This window comes from Physeter macrocephalus, chromosome 4, assembly GCF_002837175.3.
Source record: "Physeter macrocephalus isolate SW-GA chromosome 4, ASM283717v5, whole genome shotgun sequence".
Classification (NCBI taxonomy): domain Eukaryota; kingdom Metazoa; phylum Chordata; class Mammalia; order Artiodactyla; family Physeteridae; genus Physeter; species Physeter macrocephalus.
The window spans coordinates 56,758,801-56,778,074 of record NC_041217.1 but is presented as its reverse complement, the minus strand read 5'-3'; the positions used below and the strand labels follow the sequence as shown (position 1 = coordinate 56,778,074).

General features: G+C 39.6%; 1 protein-coding gene across 1 annotated transcript in view; it reads right to left on the bottom strand.

Moving 5' to 3' along the window:
• Positions 1 to 19,274, bottom strand: part of PLD5 (phospholipase D family member 5) — a 524,774-nt gene that overhangs the window by 211,142 nt on the left and 294,358 nt on the right. The window contains exon 3 of the mRNA XM_055084222.1: positions 7,355 to 7,523. The gene's annotated coding sequence lies outside the window, so the exon portion shown is untranslated. The remainder of the gene's footprint in view (positions 1 to 7,354; positions 7,524 to 19,274) is intronic.

Below are 19,274 nucleotides of genomic sequence, written 5' to 3'. Positions count from 1 at the left end.
CCTAGAGGAAATACAGCAAGGGCACTAATAACCCAGTCCAAGGCACTCAGGGAAAGTTCCCCCAAAAGAGGGAGGAAAGAAAGAATATTCAGGTGGAGATCTGTGGCAGAGACATAAGTAGGAGCACATCATGAAGGGTCTTGTAAGCCTGGACAAACAGTCTACACCTCATCTGGAAAACAGTGTGGACCTCTGAAGGATTTTACATAGGGAAGGGCATAATCACATTTTTGTTCTGAAAGAAAACTCTTGACTACAAATTGGAGAAGGACTGGTACAGGGCAAGGCTGCAAGCTGAAAGAGAAATCAGAAGGTTGGTGTGTGGTTTGGGGAGAGATGATGTGATCTGAGCTAGTGTCAATGGCAGTCAAAAAGAAAAAAAAAAAAAAGGAAGGATCTCAGGTATTTATGAGAAAGTACAGTGATGAACTGGATGCTTAGGCTTGGGCTGAGGAAAAGAGAAGAGTTGGGGATGGTGGCCAGAGTCCCCAGCTGCTTCCAGAACATGCCGATGGAATATGGAATTCGTTATCTGAAGCCAGAAGATGTTGGCCATTACATCAGTTCACAAATGTCCTGTGGTCCTGGATCAATCACAGCTTCGGAACTCAGACAGTGCCACAGACCCAGTAACTTAATTGAGAATATCCACTTTTGGAGTAGCAAGCAATAAGGATTACTCGCTTGATATCAGCAGAGAGTATCTGCTATGTAGGCGTGCAGGCTGCCAGTCCATTCATCAGTCCAGGTTCCACCACATTAAGGGATTTAATTATTCTGAAGAGTTAATCACCAAGACCTTGCCTAATGATGGTTATTCACAATTATGCACCCCATGGGTATGAACAAAGCCATCCCTGTCAGGGGCAGATGAAGAGCGATGAATAAGCTCATCATGCCCATAAAGGGCCAGGAAATAGCAAGGAATTAATATCAGGAGCAGCATGCTTATTACAGGGATCTGGGCAGCTGGATTCCTACAGTACTAGAAAGTAGCTTTAAGGCTGCTCCAGTGTCCAGTCTGGCTGCAAAAGGTGGGTGGACAACGTAATCTTGGCAATGCATTCAGCAGTATCTGGAAGAGTGTGCATGGCACTGCAGGAGACGGTGGCCTGTGATGTGACTGGGGCAAGGGAGGAACACCAGGAGGTGCCAAACACTCCAGCTCTTCCATAATCACTTATTCTGAGTGGGCAGAGAGCCCCACAGAGAATGGAGGCAGAATTCCTTCACATACTCTCTCCCAGTGGTCCCACCTTCCCCAGGAAGCAACCATGAGGATTTACTACCTTACTTCCCCAAAACCCCATGGTCTTAAGAAACAGCTCAGACTCTTTATCCCTCTAATCCTACTTCTGAGAATTGATGCTGAGTGAATGAGCAAAAAGAAAACAATGGTTTGTACAGAAATATTTACTGCAGTAGAATTTACTTCTGAAAAAAAGAAATAGCTTAAATGTCCAATAATAGAGAAATATCAATAGTTATATACATTTAATCTGGTGTATATGCTACATTGTATATTATGCAGCCAATTTAAAATAATGTTTACCAGGGTTTCAAATAACATGCAAAGATGCTTATGGTGTGACATTAAGTTCAAAATTAAGATACAAATTTCTTTATATGAGCCTATGTATGTAATTATGCATAAAATATCAAACCATTAAAAAAATTTTTGTTGATGATCACATGGATGATTTTGTTCTCTTTCATTTCTCTGTAGTTTCCAAATTTTCTATAGTAAGAAGCTATTAGTATTAATGAGAAAAAAATCTAACCTATTCTTTTTAAAAGGAGTTCCAAAAACATCAATAGACCATAGGAAATACAGAGCGAAAGTCTAGAGAGAAAACAATCAAGTGTATAGGTAAATAAAATTAAGACAACTTTAAAGAAAAGTTATTATTTAATGAAAAAATTGAGAAGAATGTCTTCGGGCTCATGATGTATTCATGTCTATAGGACTGGATTCTAAAAGAATCAGAGGGCTTCCCTGGTGGCGCAGTGGTTGAGAATCCGCCTGCCGATGCAGGGGATACGGGTTCGTGCCCCGGTCTGGGAAGATCCCATATGCCGCGGAGCGGCTGGGCCCGTGAGCCATGGCCGCTGAGCCTGCGCATCCGGAGCCTGTGCTCCGCAACAGGAGACCGCCAAAAAAAAAAAAAAAAAAAAAAAAAAAAATCAGAGAGGTTAAACTCCTGCTAATCATAGAGTTTATGAGTTTATATACGAATGACGATTTTCCTTAGAAATTTATTGGAAAGCAAGCAAGAACATAATTAGAATTACTCAACAGATGGGGGAGCAAAAGCATACAGAAGCAGCAGGAATTCACTAAGAACTGCACTGAGGGAGGACCAGAAGCCACAAGAGCCAGGAGGGCTCTGCTGAGCAGCCGAGAGCGGAGAGAAAGCTGCACAAACCTGTTCGCTGACAGCTCCTTTCATCATTGCTCTACCACTCTGTATTCTTATCACTGGTTTTTCTGTCTCCCCCACTACTCATTGCTCATTTGATTTTGTGTCCCCAGCAAACAGCACAGTACCTTGATAAATGTTTGTTCAGTTAAGGCACATTCAAAATTATTCTATGGCCACATTTCAAACAGGAGAATGCTAATTTATAAGCATGTGTCAAGTGTTGATTTTGTGGAACTAAAAAGATACTATTTTGAAAGAAGGGGACAGTTTTTTTCATAAGGTGACACTATTTTCATGTTGATACAGCACCAGGAGTTATTCAGTCTGGAGATGAGAAGGCTGAAGAGAACCTACTGTTTATGTGGAACATTGAAATAGAAGTTGTCACCCTTTTATATCATCACTGAGAGAACCACTGGAATAAACAGGATTAAACTGAAACAGGTAAAATTAAGTTGACTGAGCAGAAAGGGACCAACCTGGCTCTATCGTGAAATCTATAAAAATCACACACTGTTTATTAGACTGGGATGGTTTAGAACAGTAATTCTCAACCCTGGCTGCACAATGGAATCCCCAAGTTATCTTTTAAAAGGTATCAGACCCTGAGCCCCTCTCCAAATATTCTAATTTAACTGATCTGAGATGAGCTTGGACATAGGTATAGTTCAAAAGCTCCCCAGGTGATTCTTACTGGTCGTTATGGCTGAAAGTTGCCATACTGGGACAGAAGGGTAAGAATCTACTTGAAAATATGCACATTCTTCTTTCTCTTTTCTTCACCTAAACTTTGAAGAACTACCTGAATTATTATTCTGGGAAGAATGACCTTAACCTCCTTTAATAGAAGTTGAGAACTTGATGGACATCTGAAAGTTATTCCTGCTGTAAAATGATAAAGTAAATTCCTGTATGGAATTTGAAAGTAAATGTCTTGCACTAGAAAAACAAAAATCAAATGAAAACAGCAACTATCTTTTATGATCTCCATTATTTGTTGTTTCACAAACATTATCTAATCAAATTTACAAAGCAATCAAATGAGACAGGCATTATTAAATCCATTTTATAGATGAGGGAATTGACAATCAGAGGGATTATGACATTTGCCCAGTGTGACCACAACTACTAAATTGCTGGTCATGTCAAATGTGGTTGATGCCAAACCTATGGTCTTTCTGCTGTAGCAAATGCCTCCTAGATAGTTTGCCTTTTCCATAAAACCAAACATTGAGAACTGAAAATAAAAAAAATAATGGATTCTAAACTGACCCAAATAACAACAGAGCATTAGTATGTATCCTAATTATGTTCTAATTAATTTATACATGTTTTATTTTTCCCTATAACTCCATAAAAGCACAAAATAGACTATAGGAAGCTTGCCATAATATAGTAAAAATGTATTCAAGTCCTCAGATCTACATCAAAACAAAGGATGAAATGTGCATTTTCCATGTTGTATCATAATATCCTACCTTCTCTGGCTGTCTCACTCCAACCTACTAATTACAGTATACCAACCTCTTAATTACAACAGTTTGGAAGAATTTCAATTATTTAAAGGACCCCTCTCCACCAACTATGCTCATCTCCCTTCAGGCAAAACGAAAAGCAGGAACTATTGTGATTTTATTTTTCCTAGATTACAAAAAAGTTAGTAATAAAGAAAAGAAATTCTAATTAAATATTATGATGATACTGCAACATTACTGGATACTTTTATCAGACTTTTACATGGAAACGACATTGTCAAAAATAGGATTCTCCTGGGTTCCAGAAATACCCCTGTGTTGCAGAGTAGATGCTGACTGTTTGCACGATGAATGAGTGTAAAGTCTACTTCAGTAGACTTGGAGAAGGAATGGAATAGCAGGAATGGGAAAGAAAGGAAGAGTGGGTTTAGAAGGGCACTGAAGATGGAGAATCAATAAGATGGTGGAGACTGGGAATGAGAAGTACTGGAGTGTGTGGAGTCCTAGCTGACTCCACCAGACTGTAGGCTCACTGAGGATGGCTAAGAGATATTACAGGTCAAAATATGAAGTGATAGTAATAGAAAATGTTAACAATATCATTTATGAACAAATCATGAAGATAGCTATGAAACAAACATGACAAGGAAAGGGTTTATAGTTGGGTGAAACAAAATCTCTCTTCTGTTGCTTAACCTACGTTGATAGTCAGTTAGGAAGAATATTGCTAGGAAGGAATGAGTGGGCTACAAGACAGGGCCTGGAGACCTGAGTCACACATGGATGCAGCTGCCTAATCAAGGGATGGCAGGATGCATCCCACCAAAGTGAGATCACTGAATGCTGCCTGGCCTTAGGGGACTTCAACTAAAACAAAAACAAGGAGCAAAACACCAACCAAATGACCAACAAACAAAAATCAGAAGTGGATGTAAGTTGGATAAGATCACATTACTTCCTGCGTATTCAAGATTCAAGATGTCAGTTGTCCAGTGGGTTATATGTGTATGCATGTATATATGTATACATAGATAGACAGATGGGTGAGAGCAAGACACTGTGTGTGTGTGTGTAAAAATTTGTAATAAATAAAAGTTAGAATTCCATATATAATGATAATTTTCCTAATCCTTCTTATCTACCCAGAGTCTCACATTTGTATAAATTATATTCCTCTTTTAATTTTACATGGTAGGGCTTCCCTGGTGGCGCAGTGGTTGAGAGTCCGCCTGCCGATGCAGGGGACACGGGTTCGTGCCCCGGTCCGGGAAGATCCCACATGCCGCGGAGCGGCTGGGCCCGTGAGCCATGGCCGCTGAGCCTGCGCTCCACTACGGGAGAGGCTGCAACAGTGAGAGGCCCGCGTACCGAAAAAAAAAAAAAAAAAAAAAAAATTAATTTTACATGGCAACCATCTTGGATTCTAGCATAGTGTAAAGTACCCAGTAAGAACTCATTATTTTTTACTACAATTAAACTGACTTGAACTAAAGTTGCAGTGTGCACCCAAATAAGTAAATGTGAATGATAACATTCATGAACTTAACAATAAACACTTACATAGGCACTAAATGGTCAAAGATTGTTCTATACCCTTTACATATATTAACTAATTTAATCTACACAACAAGCTCTCTACTTCTCCCTTTTGAACAGAAGTATCTATCGTAGTTATCTCATCTCTATTTTGCCATTGTATGTTGGGAGTGTGCATTGGGGGGCATGTATCTTGTCTTTTTAGTTCACAGGTTTCCAAATCAAGAGAAGCCCTCATGAGGAGTCCTGTTCAGATCCTGTCCTGATGCAGATGAAGAGATCCTAGACTTTGAGCCTTTGCTGTAATGGGATACAAGTTTTGGGGGATGAGGAGTGCACTTTGTATGTGGGAGAGAGAGATGGATTGCTGTGGCCAGAGTGCACTGTGGTATATAATTTCCAAAGATGCCTGCCAACAATTCTGCACATTCTCATATGGATGTTACCCGTCTCATCTTGGATCTGTGACTTGCTTTGACCAATAGAATAGGGTGGAAGCAATTGGGATTCTAGAGCTCAGGTCTTAAGAGGTCTCACAGTTTCTGCTTTTGCCCTTTTAGGATATAACCACAGGTAAAGAATTCAAGCTGCTTTACTGAATGATGATAGATACATACAGAGAGAGAGAAGTCCAGCCAGCCGCTAGACATTCCAGCCATCTGAGGTAAGATGCTCATATGTGAGGAGTCATCTAGCACCCTCCAGCCCCAGGTAGGCCACCCCAGCCAACACTATTTAGATCAGAGACAAGTTCTCTGACAAACGCTGCCCAGAATCATGAATAAATAAATAACTGTTATTTTTAAAAACCACTAAGTTTTGGGATGATAAATGCTGCAATAAGTACCTGAAGCACCTGCTTCAGCAGAGGTAGAACAGTGCAGAACATAATTAGTAAAATTATCCAATTCTTCTTTAGTATAGCCTTTATGGGTTTTTTGTACCTATTTTCTAATATTTTTTGACTTTAAAATAGTATAATTGAAGCAAATCAAAGCACCAATGAGGTAATGATTATAGGCTTAATGCCAACACATTTTGTATACAAACAGACAAAATTAATTTTATCCTTGACGCCCCCCCCCAATAGGACATTTAAGTATAGGGCAATGGTCATATACTTGATAGCTCAGTGCTATCATGGTTGTACCAACATAAAGAAAAACATGCTAAAGATTACCAGGATCGGGGTGGTGGGGGTGGTGGTGTGATGAATTGGGCGATTGGGATTGACATGTATACACCGATGTGTATAAAACTGATGACTAATAAGAACCTGCTGTATAAAAATAAAATAAAATAAAATTCAAAAATTAAAAAAAAAAAAGATTACCAGGATCATTTTCTTATCTCCAGGACATTTCATTCAGAAATCATTTAGATCATTTAGTCAGTTTTCTAAAGGCTGTTATTATAACTAGTAAATTTCTTTTTCCTCTTCATTCAAATATGACAGAGTCAAGAATATACAGCTATACTGTTAAGTGTGACTCCACAATTAAAAAGTTGGCTGAGCCACAAAGACAAATTAGGACACCAATTAACCAATTAAATGTCTCAGCAAGCAGTTATGGAATTGGAACTGTAAACATGCAGGTTGTGCAAAGCAGAATTCTGGGGTGTGCCATCAATGGACACCACAAGACACCTCTGAAGTTGTCCGATACAGCAGTGCTGCATAGAGAGCCTCTTGTTTGCAAAGATGAGATGTGATTTTGCCCTTGAAAGCACGGCATTCTAGTAGAAGCTAAGCAACCTATGATTAACAATGGCACAGACATATAAATGTAACAATGGACATGAACTATGGGTATCGATAGACTGAAAAAATGAGCTTGAACTTGAGGAGTGGCAGCAAGAATACTGAGTATAAAATGCACATAAGTAAAATCATCACACACATTAGAGGATGCAGCTTACCTGACATGCTGATGGATGACTGTGGTTGAGATCCCAATGGGAAGATACTATGTCAACAGTCTTTTTGGCCATGCTGAGTAAATTCATCCAGCCTTGGAAAAGTGATAAATGAAATGGTGCATTTTCTGAATAGGTAAGGCCTTCAGGAATATTTTCCACCAGGGCAATTCTTAGAAAAGATTTTGAAAAACAAACAAACAAAATCTAGTCAAATTTGAAGCCATAGATCTTTACACATGCATACAGAGACATCTGAAAAATACTCTTTACTCTTTCTGAATGTATATGTTCCTCATAATTTACATTTTTCAACAAAGGCCTTTAACATTTCCCCTATGCTAATCTACTGTGTTCTGAGAGTTTATGTTCAATTTCTCCTCAGTTAGCACTCATATTTCAGTAAATCATGGTATATGTCCCTAATGTCCAGTGCCAAACTAGCCTTGAGAAAAAGTCCAGAGCTTCCTACACAAGCATCTTCCTCTAGTAATATCTCCAGTTTTTAGTACAATGTTGGACATATATTAGAACTAGTTTAGAAACTAAAATATTATTCGTTTTATTACTACTAGAAAATATAAATAGTAAATGCTATTACTATTGCTTAAAACCTCTGTTAGTGCTTCCCAGCCTAAGGCATAAAATGATACTAAGAAGGAAATTTAAAAACCGGCCTGTTGCAGGGCTTTATTAAAGTTGGAGATAGGGAGTATATAAAATAATAGTAATATCCAAGCCCTAAATAAACTACAATCAGCAATATCCTAATAAATGTGTCTTCTCTTTTTATACTTCCTTATTTGTTGACAACATATACCCTGTGGCTTGCGTTGGTGCTGCAGCTAAGGCTGTGTGGTTTTCACTTCTGAGTTAGCCAGGTGACACATAACATTTTTTTTTTGGGGGTGGTATGCGGGCCTCTCACTGTTGTGGCCTCTCCCGTTGCGGAGCACAGGCTCCAGACGCGTAGGCTCAGCGGCCATGGCTCACGGGCCCAGCCGCTCCGTGGCATGTGGGATCCTCCCGGACCGGGGCATGAACCCGTGTCCCCTGCATCGGCAGGCAGACTCTCAACCACTGTGCTACTAGGGAAGCCCAACACATAACATTTCAGTTTTTTAAATTTATTTTTATTTTTTAAATTTTATTTATTTTTATTTTATTTTATTATTTTTTTTTTAAAATCTGAATACCATGGGGCATCCTTGAAAGGTCACTGGCACGGAAGTTCAATACCTTAGTTCCCTGAAGAGGGAACGAACCTGGGCCCTCAGCAGTGAAAGCTCAGAGTCCTAACCACTAGACTACCAGGGAATTCCCTCACTTTTCTTTTTATAAATTTATTTATTTATTTATTTTTGGATGTGTTGGGTCTTTGTTGCTGCATGTGGGCTTTCTCTAGTTGCGACGAGAGAGGGCTACTCTTTGTTGTGGTGCGCAGGCTTCTCATTGCAGTGGCTTTTCTTGTTGCAGAGCACGGACTCTAGGCACGCGGACTTCAGTAGTTGTGGCACATGGGCTCAGTAATTGTGGCTCACAGGCTCCAGAGCACAGGCTCAGTAGTTGTGGTGCACAGGCTTAGTTGCTCCGCGGCATGTGGGACCTTCTGGACCAGGGCTCAAACCCATGTCCCCTGCATTGGCAGGCAGATTTTTAACCACTGTGCCACCAGGGAAGTCCCGATAACATTTCAATAAAGGAATAAACAGAGTTTTTTTCCAGTTTAAGAAATGTAAATTCTCCTGCAACTCTTGACAGGAAACTCCAAACTCTTATGAAGATAGGGTTAGGGTTAGGGTGTAAGCCCTTCTAGAACAGAGATCTTTTTATTCAAAGCTATGCATCCCTAGTGCTGGATACATAATTAGGGCTCAAGAAATACTTACAGAATGAATTTCAGCTTCTAATACGGAATCCAGAACTTCTCACTAAAACTGTTAACTGTTTATTTTAATGAGACTTGTTCCATTTAGCCAATTTTAGAAACAAAAACAATACTCTTAGTAATATGTTTGTGTATTTGATGAATATCATAGCCAAAATGGGGTTGGGTATATGTCTTAGAGACATTCACAATTTTAGGGTCCAATCATCCAACCACTACCCACAACTGAATTAAATATTGTTGAGACCTTATGAGCACAGGACAAGCAAGTAATTTACTGTACATAACACAGAAATGACTACGACAAAACTCCCTAGTCCTCTGGAATTTATAATCTAGTGAAAGAGCCAGTCTCATACGTAATGATTTAAATAGGAGGTAGGCTCTAAGAAATGGCAAAACAAGAGTAAGAATTAATTAGATGGAAAATGCACCATCTAAAGTACCACTGGAACATGAGCAGCGAGGAAAAAATAATTAGGTTGGGAGCATCTGGAACTGGAGAAAGTGGGACTTGAAATGAGTCTTCAAAGATATAATTTTAATGGGTCAGCTGGAAGAAAAATATATTCTAGGTGTACTTGGATACTTGAGAGTTGGTTGGCCAAGGGAAGTGTGAGGTAAGAGAGTTATGGCAGGGGCTTGCCATGGTGGAGAAGACTGGCAGTGTCTGTAGGGACCACACTGTAGAGGTTGTGAACCAGGAAGAGAAGTTTGGACTTAATTTTGATGCTTTGGAGAGCAACCAAGTACGTTTTAGGGGTCTAACTCTGACAGAACACATGTATACTACTGGAAGGGAGATGACAATCAGTAGAGGGTAGAGGGTCCATTAAAACTGACAAGGAACACGGGAAAGGAGTGAGCATTGAGAGAGATTATCAAGGGGAAAAAAAAAAGAAGAGAAAATGAGCCCAAAGCTTAATGTGGGGGGAATGCCTACATTTTTCTGGTTGGTAGAGTGTGAAACAGATGAGAAGATTCAGAAGGGACCAAAAGAGAAGCAGGAAGACAAGAGAGGTCCAGGAGAATGCAGTGTTTGGGAAACCAAGGAGAGAGAGGGTAGGTGGAGAGAGGGTCAAAAAGGTGGAGAGAGGGGATTTTTTTAATCTACTTCAAAACCTTTGAAGGCAACAGACAAAGGTTGAAGTTGGATATTTTAATTCTATCCACATTTAAAGTCCAATTATCTATGTAAATAGAAGGTAGACATAGCATGAAGAAATGATCCCAAATAATCAGCAGTTTTAGCCTCTCCTACGACTAAGGAATATGTTTAAAAATCAAACAAAAAAAGAATCCAAACAAACAAAACAAAAATAGAATATCATTTTACAAACAGAACTAACTAGATTCCATTTTACTTCAATATAAAAGCCATGCTGAGAAAGACAAAGAAGAATCAAGAAGCCCAGATAAGCCAAGCATACAAAATAAAGGATATAAAGTAATTGTACAGTTGTAGGTGGCTCTGCACCACCCCTTTCTTCATACCACCTACATGGTTTCTGATAGGCATACAATAAGGATTCCCGATTTCTTTTAGAAATCTTTAGACCAGATATTCTTAACCTTGGATCCATGAATAGGATTTAAGGGGACCTATGAGCTTGATCTTTATTTTCCCTCATTTCTAACTGAAATTTAACATTCCTTTCAGTTATGGACATAGGCAAAAAATGACAGGAATATTAAAAGAACCTGTGATTCTGTCATCATTTAGAAAATTTACTAACATCGATCCATCCACTCCTGAGGGTCAATCCTGGCTGGGACAACATTTTATCAGCCAGTCTGACCCTAATATTAGGTGGAAACTCCAAAAGTTACAATTAGGCCCACAAACCCCGATGCCCCAACTCCTAGAGGTGGCCTTTGGGGTATTTGATAATTGAGATCCAGCTGAGAAGGAAGAGAAAACCCGATGTGAAAACACTCAGGCCAGGGCTCAAGTTAAACTGATGGCCATAGCTGTCAGCCATGCCTTGCAACCTCAGGACAACCCAAGGGGGCCAAGGAAGTTTAACCAACCACCTGGAGGTAAAACGAGCAAGGGGAAATGCTTCAAATGCAAGGCAACCAGCCAGTGGGCCCAAAAATGCCAAAAAGAACCCCCTGGTCCATGCCCAGTCTGCAAACAAACAGGTCATTGGAAGTGGGACTGTCCCCAGTCCTGAAGGGGAAGGGGGGCTCCCGCTCCTGAGATGGCCATGGATGACTGACGTGGCCCGGGGATTCTGGCAGCTCCCCCTTTGCAAGATGTCTATCTCCTTCGAGGAGCCCTGGGTGGTCCTTGATGTGGCAGGTAAGAAAACCAGTTTTTTAATTGATACGGGAGCCTCTTACTCTGTCCTGATCTCTCACGCTGTGCCTCTTTTCTCCAAAAGCTGTACTGTGACTGGTGTCAAGGGAAAGCCTCACACCCATTTCTTCATTGGGCCTCTCACTTGTCAATTTGAACAGCATTTGATCTCACACGACTTTTTAGCTGTGCCTTGAGTGTCCTAACCCACTACTGGGAAGAGACTTTCTGGGCTCCTTCAGAGTCATATTACGATTAGGAGGACCCGAGCGGCCCCTTTTCTTGATTCTAATTAAGACAAATCAGCTGGAAGAACAAGGGCCTATTCCCAGTCATATTCTACACGCAGTTAACCTTCTTTAATTTCCTTGGGACAAAGGAATCCCTGGGAGGCTATAAATGCCCAACCTGTAAAAACTAGCCTTAAGCCAGAAGTCACTTATCCTTACAAGAGACAGTACCCTATAAAGTTGGAAGCAAGAAAGGTTTGCAACTGCCCATAGATAATTTCTTAAAACATGGCCTGTCAGTATCCATGCAATACCACTATTCTGCCAGTTGTTAAGCCAAATGGGGAATACTGAGTGTTACAAGACCTTAGAGCAGTAAATGATGCAGTAGTCCCTATACATCCACTTGTGACCAATCCTTATAATATATTAGTCCAGATTCCTGAAGATGCCAAATGGTTTACCGTGCTTGACACAAGGATGCCTTCTTTTGCATCCGAGTTCATCCCTCATCTCAGTATCTGTTTGCCTTCGAGTGGACTAAACCCCACTCGGGCCAAATGCAACAATATACCTGGACAGTATTGCCTCAGGGGTTTCAGGACAGCCCATACTTGTTCTTCCAGGCCCTAGGAAAGGAACTAAGGGAAATATACCTAAAAGAAGGGGCCATTCTACAGTATGTAGATGACATATTAATATGTAGCCCCACCATGGAGACCTCAGATCAGAATACCATTAAAGTCCTTAATTTCCTTGGGACCTAGGGCTATAGGATCTCCCAGAAAAAAAACACAAATCTCAAAGCAACAAGTTAAATATCTGGGATATATTATAAATCCTGGAAGAAGACAGTTATCTCCAGATAGAAAAGAGGATACATTAGGCCTAAGCCATGGGCACCAAAAGGAAAATTCTCAAATTACCCAAGGGAACAACAGGGCAGATCAAGAGGCAAAGAAAAGAGCCCTGATGCCCATACCAGGTAGAAACCAACATTGAGAAAATTTGACAACAAGCCACTTGGTTTCAGCAGACAATTAACCACCAATCCTCACTATCAAATTTGGGCAGGGGAACTGAAAACTGGTTCTCTAGTTTGTTCTCTTGAATCCCACAAGGTATAAAAAACTTTCTGGCAGGATGTTGTCATTTTCTTACAACCCCTTTCTTTTCAGTCATACTGATCTATGCCATATTTCATCTAGTACTCCGTTGTCTTCCCTACTGTTGTAAACCTGTGACTAAGACTTTTTGGTCTAAGGAGACCTGGGACCAACAGGTCCAGACCTTCCATTCTAAGAATAGAGAAAATTATTAAACTTTAACCCTGAGATTAACAAAATATACATCCAAGCAGAATGGCTTCTTGGCAGGGGCAACATTGCCTCCCCTGTCTGGTCAACAGTTAAGGAAACACTCCCAAAGTTAACCTGGTTCTTTCCGTTTCTAGGCCCTTTAATGGCTATTGTTCTTCTCCTTTTTAGCCCTTGTTTGTTTAACCTTTTGATTAAGTTTGTATCTTTTATGCTCCAACAGTTTAAAGTAAGGCTCATGATGGCTCAAGGAAATCAACCCTTTCCAGCAGAGAGTGGCCCAGGTCCCTACAGGTCCTTGGGACAGTCAGTGAGGGACTTCTACACCTCTAGGGTCAGCTAGGGTCTGTGGCCCCTGTCCAGCAGGAAGAAATTTCAGAAGAAAAGACTTCTGGCCCTTGACCCCTTAAGAATAAGGGTGCAGAGTCTCTTAGGGGGGAATGAGACAGGGTGGAACTTGGGACCATTTGCTGCAGTGCTGCAATGCTTGTATCTGGACACACCTCACCTTGAGCAATAAAATACAAATAAACTATATGGGACTAAAAATAAAAGTGTTCATGTGCAGTTGGGGCAAATTCTGGACAAAAGATACAAAGAGACCAAAAAACCCAACTGCCACTTCTGAAGAGCCTGGAGCAGAGCAAAAACAGGGTGTTGGGAGCAAAAGCAGGGTACTGAGCATGCCCCCTGCCCACAACACCACAGGAGAGGTGGGCAAAACACCTAAGCCACCCCTCTGGCCTGACGCCTGGACACACCCCAGCCTCACCCCATGTAAGGAACAAGCTCGTCCCCCACTCAGCGACCAAGCAAGTGAGCAAGGGAACCTGCTGCCTGCTCTTGCTCCCCGCTGCTGCAGCAGGGGCCCAATAAAGCCTTGCCTGAAAAAAAAAAAGAATTTTCATACCATGGTATGATAACTATTGCTGATATCTCCAAGTATTTATCACTACCTTGAAATTATGGTAGTCATCAGATCTTGTTATTTCATGAATAAATAGAGCAGAATATACATTACTATATCACAAATTTGTTTTTATATATTTTTGATAACTTTAATTCAACATTACTGGTTTTCTTTGCAATCCTATGTATTTCAATTTATGCGTTTAAAACATTATTGAAGGAAGGAGTCCATTGGCTTCATCAGACTGCTAATAGGGTCTGTGGCACAAAAAAGTTAAGAAGTACTCATCAGATTGATAATATATCTATTCCTTTTTTTTCTACTTCACACACATTCTTATAAGATATTTTTCCATTATTGAAGCCTTAGAAGTAGGTAAGATTATCAAGAGAGATTTCCAAGAGAAGAGAACTGGGTTGAAGCCTAATATGGAAAATATCTAATCACTTCTGGTTGGTAGAGAAAGTGGGGCAGGTGAAGAAGACAGAAGAAAGTACTGGAAAGGTTGGAAGAGAAGAGTGAAATTCCCTGGAAGACAAAGAAGACCAAATTTATCATTATTTGGTTTTTTACTAAACAGAAAAGTAAATTAGGAATTTATACTAAAAATAGAGACACCACCAAAGGTCTGGAGACCACACCTATGTTTGGTAATGAATTCTGGGGAAGCCCTGCTCACCTCCTCACTTTCCTCCTTTCTCATTTTACCTGGAGATCTTGATTGCTCCTTTTGTAACACAATGCTTGTTTCCTATGCCCTGCTAAAAAAGGCCTTTAGAAATCAGTCTTGAAATGACTTGACTTATTTCTGTGACCTATCATTTTATTTCCTTTAACAAGCAACAGCTAGCTACACTGCAGGGGCCTAATCTAATTAGCATACATGCAGAGCTAATTTCCATGGATAGTAGCCCTTGTTATACTCTTCTTTCTCAAGCAAGGAAAAAAGTAGGCAGAACTCATTAAAATTCACCTTTGGGCAAATTTCTGGAATGCCTGCATGCCTTTTTTTCAGTTTTGTTTTTTCTTCTGGATCCACGATCCAATCAATGTTTACTTGTTGCACTTAGTTGTCATACCTAGGAGAGTTCCCTAGCCTATTCCTGTTTTATTTGTTTACCAAGATGTCAACAATTCAGAAGAGCCCAGGTCAGTTGCTTTGCTAAATACTCCTGGATTTGATTTGCTTGGTTGTTGTATCATAATTAGATTTAGGATAAGTATTTTTGGTAGGAACAGTATATAGGTAATATGTCCTTCAAAGTGCATCATATGAGGTGTCACATGATAGTGGGTTGTCCCACTACTGGTGATGTTAAGTTTGGTCACTTGGTTAAGGGGGTATGTCAGATTTTTCAATTCAGCAGGACCTTCCTTCCCTCTATAATTAACAAATGATTTGTGCAGACATATTTTCAGATGGCATGAATATTCCCGAACATTTCACTCACTGATTTGGCTTCTATCTATTTATGATTCTTAACTGAATCTATTTTTATTATACTTATAATTTTCTATCATTTCCTTTATATGTGTTCATTGGTAATATTTTGTAAGGAAAATCTTTTTCTTTTCCCATTATAACTTTTTACATTTTTTAAGATATTATTTTATCAGTATGGATTCATTTTTTTGTTTGTTTGTTTTTTATTTTTGTTTTCGTTTTGTTTTTCAGTACTCGGGCCTCTCACTGTTGTGGCCTCTCCCGTTGCGGAGCACAGGCTCTGGACGCGCAGGCTCAGCGGCCATGGCTCACGGGCCCAGCCGCTCCACGGCATGTGGGATCTTCCCGGACCGGGGCACGAACCCATGTCCCCTGCATCGGCAGGCGGACTCTCAACCACTGCGCCACCAGGGAAGCCCGGATTCATTTTTTTTATTTCAAAATGTTATCATCTACTTTGTAATGCCCAAATTGTTGCATATATTGCCAGTGGAGGCCCCTAAAAGTTGTCTCCTGTGTCCTTTTGATATGTCTTTCAGTTTTTGAATACTTTCTTATTTTTTGTCACCAGATGTTTCAACTACATTAACTCTTAAACCAACTTTCAAAGACAACTGCAGAGAACATGATGGCAAGTTTGAGTTGACAACAGCAGATCCCTGTTTGTATAAACCTAGAAAGTTCAGACTAAAGCCTCATTAATTCCTGGTCTATAATTGTATTAAGTGAAGAACAACTATGCTTTTCTTTATGGAGAGAGGCAGTATAGCAGTAGAAATATTATTATTGTAGCTAGGATCCTTTCTTTGTATATTAAAGTTTAAAAATACTTTCACAGGTAATATACACATCATTATCAACAAGAAACACAGTGAAAAAGGAATGATCTCAACTTTGGAGGCAAAGAGAGCAAGGCTCCCAGTGGCCAGGTGTCACCCAGATGGATAGAGTGCTACAGAGCAGAGATTTAAATTCAGGTTTGTCTGAGCTCATGTGCATCTCACAACACTAGGTTAGGTCCTGGTCTTATCTGAGAAGGTTCTCCACATACTTTGGGTCTATGGAGGGAACAGGTAGAGTGATGCTGAAGAGCAGAAGCTGCTGTACTAGAGGGAAGGGCAGCTTCGATTGGGATCTGAACTTTGGAGAAGAGGGCAAGGTGCTCCTCACTCTACTCTCCACTCTGTCCATGTCAGCAAGTGACAGAAAGACACACTTGTCCTTGCCTCAATACTTCCTGATACTTGCCTAGAAAGGAAGAAACCATCAGAGGAGAAAGGAGTCCAGAGAGGATGAAGACAAGAGAAGTAAGAAAAAGGTACAACTTGATGCATCTACCTTTTTGATATTTTACCAATATAAAACGTGAACAAAGAAGTAGGAGTTCATGGATGAAAGACCATGACACTGTCCTCAAGGAGCTAAAACACACTAAGCCAGATGATTGAAAACAAATGGCTAAAATGCAAAAGGTCTAATGGAAAAACATCTGCATTCAAGGTGGTTATTACACTCTGACATCTGGCAAAATAGTAATTACACGATTACCATTAATACTTTAACTGAACAATATTTATTGAGTGCTTATTTTGTGTCAGGCACTATGTTAAGAAGATTCACTGACTACATTAATTAATGTTTACAAGAATTCGTAGAAGCAGGTACTATAACTATTCCCATTTTAGGGATGAGGAAACTGAGACATAAAGGAGTTTAAGTAATGTGTCCAAGTGCTAGTGAGTGATGGAGCCCAGATTGAAGCCTGGGTAGTATGACTGCTGACTATATACTCTTAACCACTATGCTCCACTGTCACTTCCAATTTTCAAAGCAAAAAACGCAAGCAGAGGTACAAAATGCAATTTTCTTCCCATATTCTCAATCTATCTTTGATAAATCAGGTGCATAAATACCTTGGGGGATATCCATGACAGTAAATGCTAGATAGACAGAGTCTCTTTCTGTTAGGATTTATTCTCTCACCATCAGTTTTTCATTTGTGTGTTTTTGGTTTTTTCTGTTTGCCTGTTTGTTATTTTACAAAACAAAATGTTCTTCAACCATAATTTTTAAAAAAATTTATTTTATATGGGAGTATAGTTGATTTACAATATTATGTTAATTTCAGGGGTACAGCAAAATGATTCACTTACACATATACATATATCTATTCTTTTTCAAATTCTTTTCCATTTAGGATATTGCAGAATATTGAGCAGAGTTCCCTGTGCTATATAGTAGGCCCTTGCTGGTTACCTACTTTAAATACAGTAGTGTAAATATGTTAATCCCAACCTCCTAATGTACCCCTCCCCCCCAACTTTTCCCTTTGGTAACCATAAGTTTGTTTTCTAAGCCTGTGAGTCTGTTTCTGTTCTGTAAATAGGTTAATTTATATCATTTTTTTAGGTTCCACATATAAACAAAATATGATATTTATCTTTCTCTGTCTGACTTACTTCACTTGGTATGATAATCTCTAGGTCCATCTATGCTGCTGCAAATGGCATTGTTTCATTCTTTTTTATGTCTGAGTAATATTCCATTGTATATATGTACCACATCTTCTTTATCTGTTTGTCTATCAATGGGCATTTAGGTTGCTTCCATGACCTGGCTATTGTAAACAGTGCTGCAATGAACATTGGGGTGCATGTGTATTTTTGAATTATGGTTTTCTCTGGGTATATGCCCAGTAGTGGGATTGCTGGGTCATACGGTCATTCTAATTTTAGTTTTTTAAAGAACCTCCATACTGTTCTCCATGGTGGTTGTATCAATTTACATTCCCACCAACACTGCAAGAAGGTTCCCTTTTCTCCACACCCTCTCCAGCATTTGTTGTTTGTAGATTTTCTGATGATGCCCATTCTATCTGGTGTGAGGTGATACCTCATTGTAGCTTTGATTTGCATTTTTCTAAGAGTGATGTTGAGCAGCGTCCCATTTGTTTATTTTTGTTTTTATTTCCATTACTCTAGGAGGTGGATCAGAAAAGATCTTACTGTGATTTTTGTCAAAGAGTGTTCTTCCTATGTTTTCCTCTAACAGTTTTACAGTGTCAGATCTTACATTTAGGTCTCGAATCCATTTTGAGTTTATTTTTGTTTATGGTGTTAGGTAGTGTTCTAATTTCATTCTTTTACCTGTAGCTGTCCAGTTTTCTCAGCACCACTTATTGAAGAGACTGTCTTTTCTCCATTGTATATCCTTGCCTCCTTTGTCATAGATTAGTTGACCATAGGTGTGTGGGTTTATCTCTGGGCTTTCTATCTTGTTCCATTGATCTATGTTTCTGTTTTTGTGCCAGTAACATATTGTCTTTATTACTGTAGTTTTGTAGTATAGTCTGAAGTCAGGGAGTCTCATTCCCCAGCTCCGTTTTTTTCCCTCAAGACTGCTTTGGCTATTCGGGGTCTTTTGTGTCTCCATACAAATTTTAAGATTTTTTGTTCTAGTTCAGTAAAAAATGCCATTGGTAATTTATAGGGATAGCATTGAATCTGAAGATTGCTTTGGGTAGTATAGTCATTTTCACAATATTGATTCTTCCAATTCAAGAACATGGTATATCTCTCCATCTGTTTGTATCATATTAATTTCCTTCATCAGTGTCTTATAGTTTTCTGCATACAGGTCTTTTGTCTCCTTAGGTAGGTTTGTTCCTAGGTATTTTATTCTTTTTGTTGCAATGGTAAATGGGAGTATTTCCTTAATTTCTCTTTCAGATTTTTCATCATTAGTGTATAGGAATGCAAGAGATTTCTGTGCATTAATTTTGTATCCTGCAACTTTACCAAATTCATTGATTAGCTCTAGTAGTTTTCTGGTGG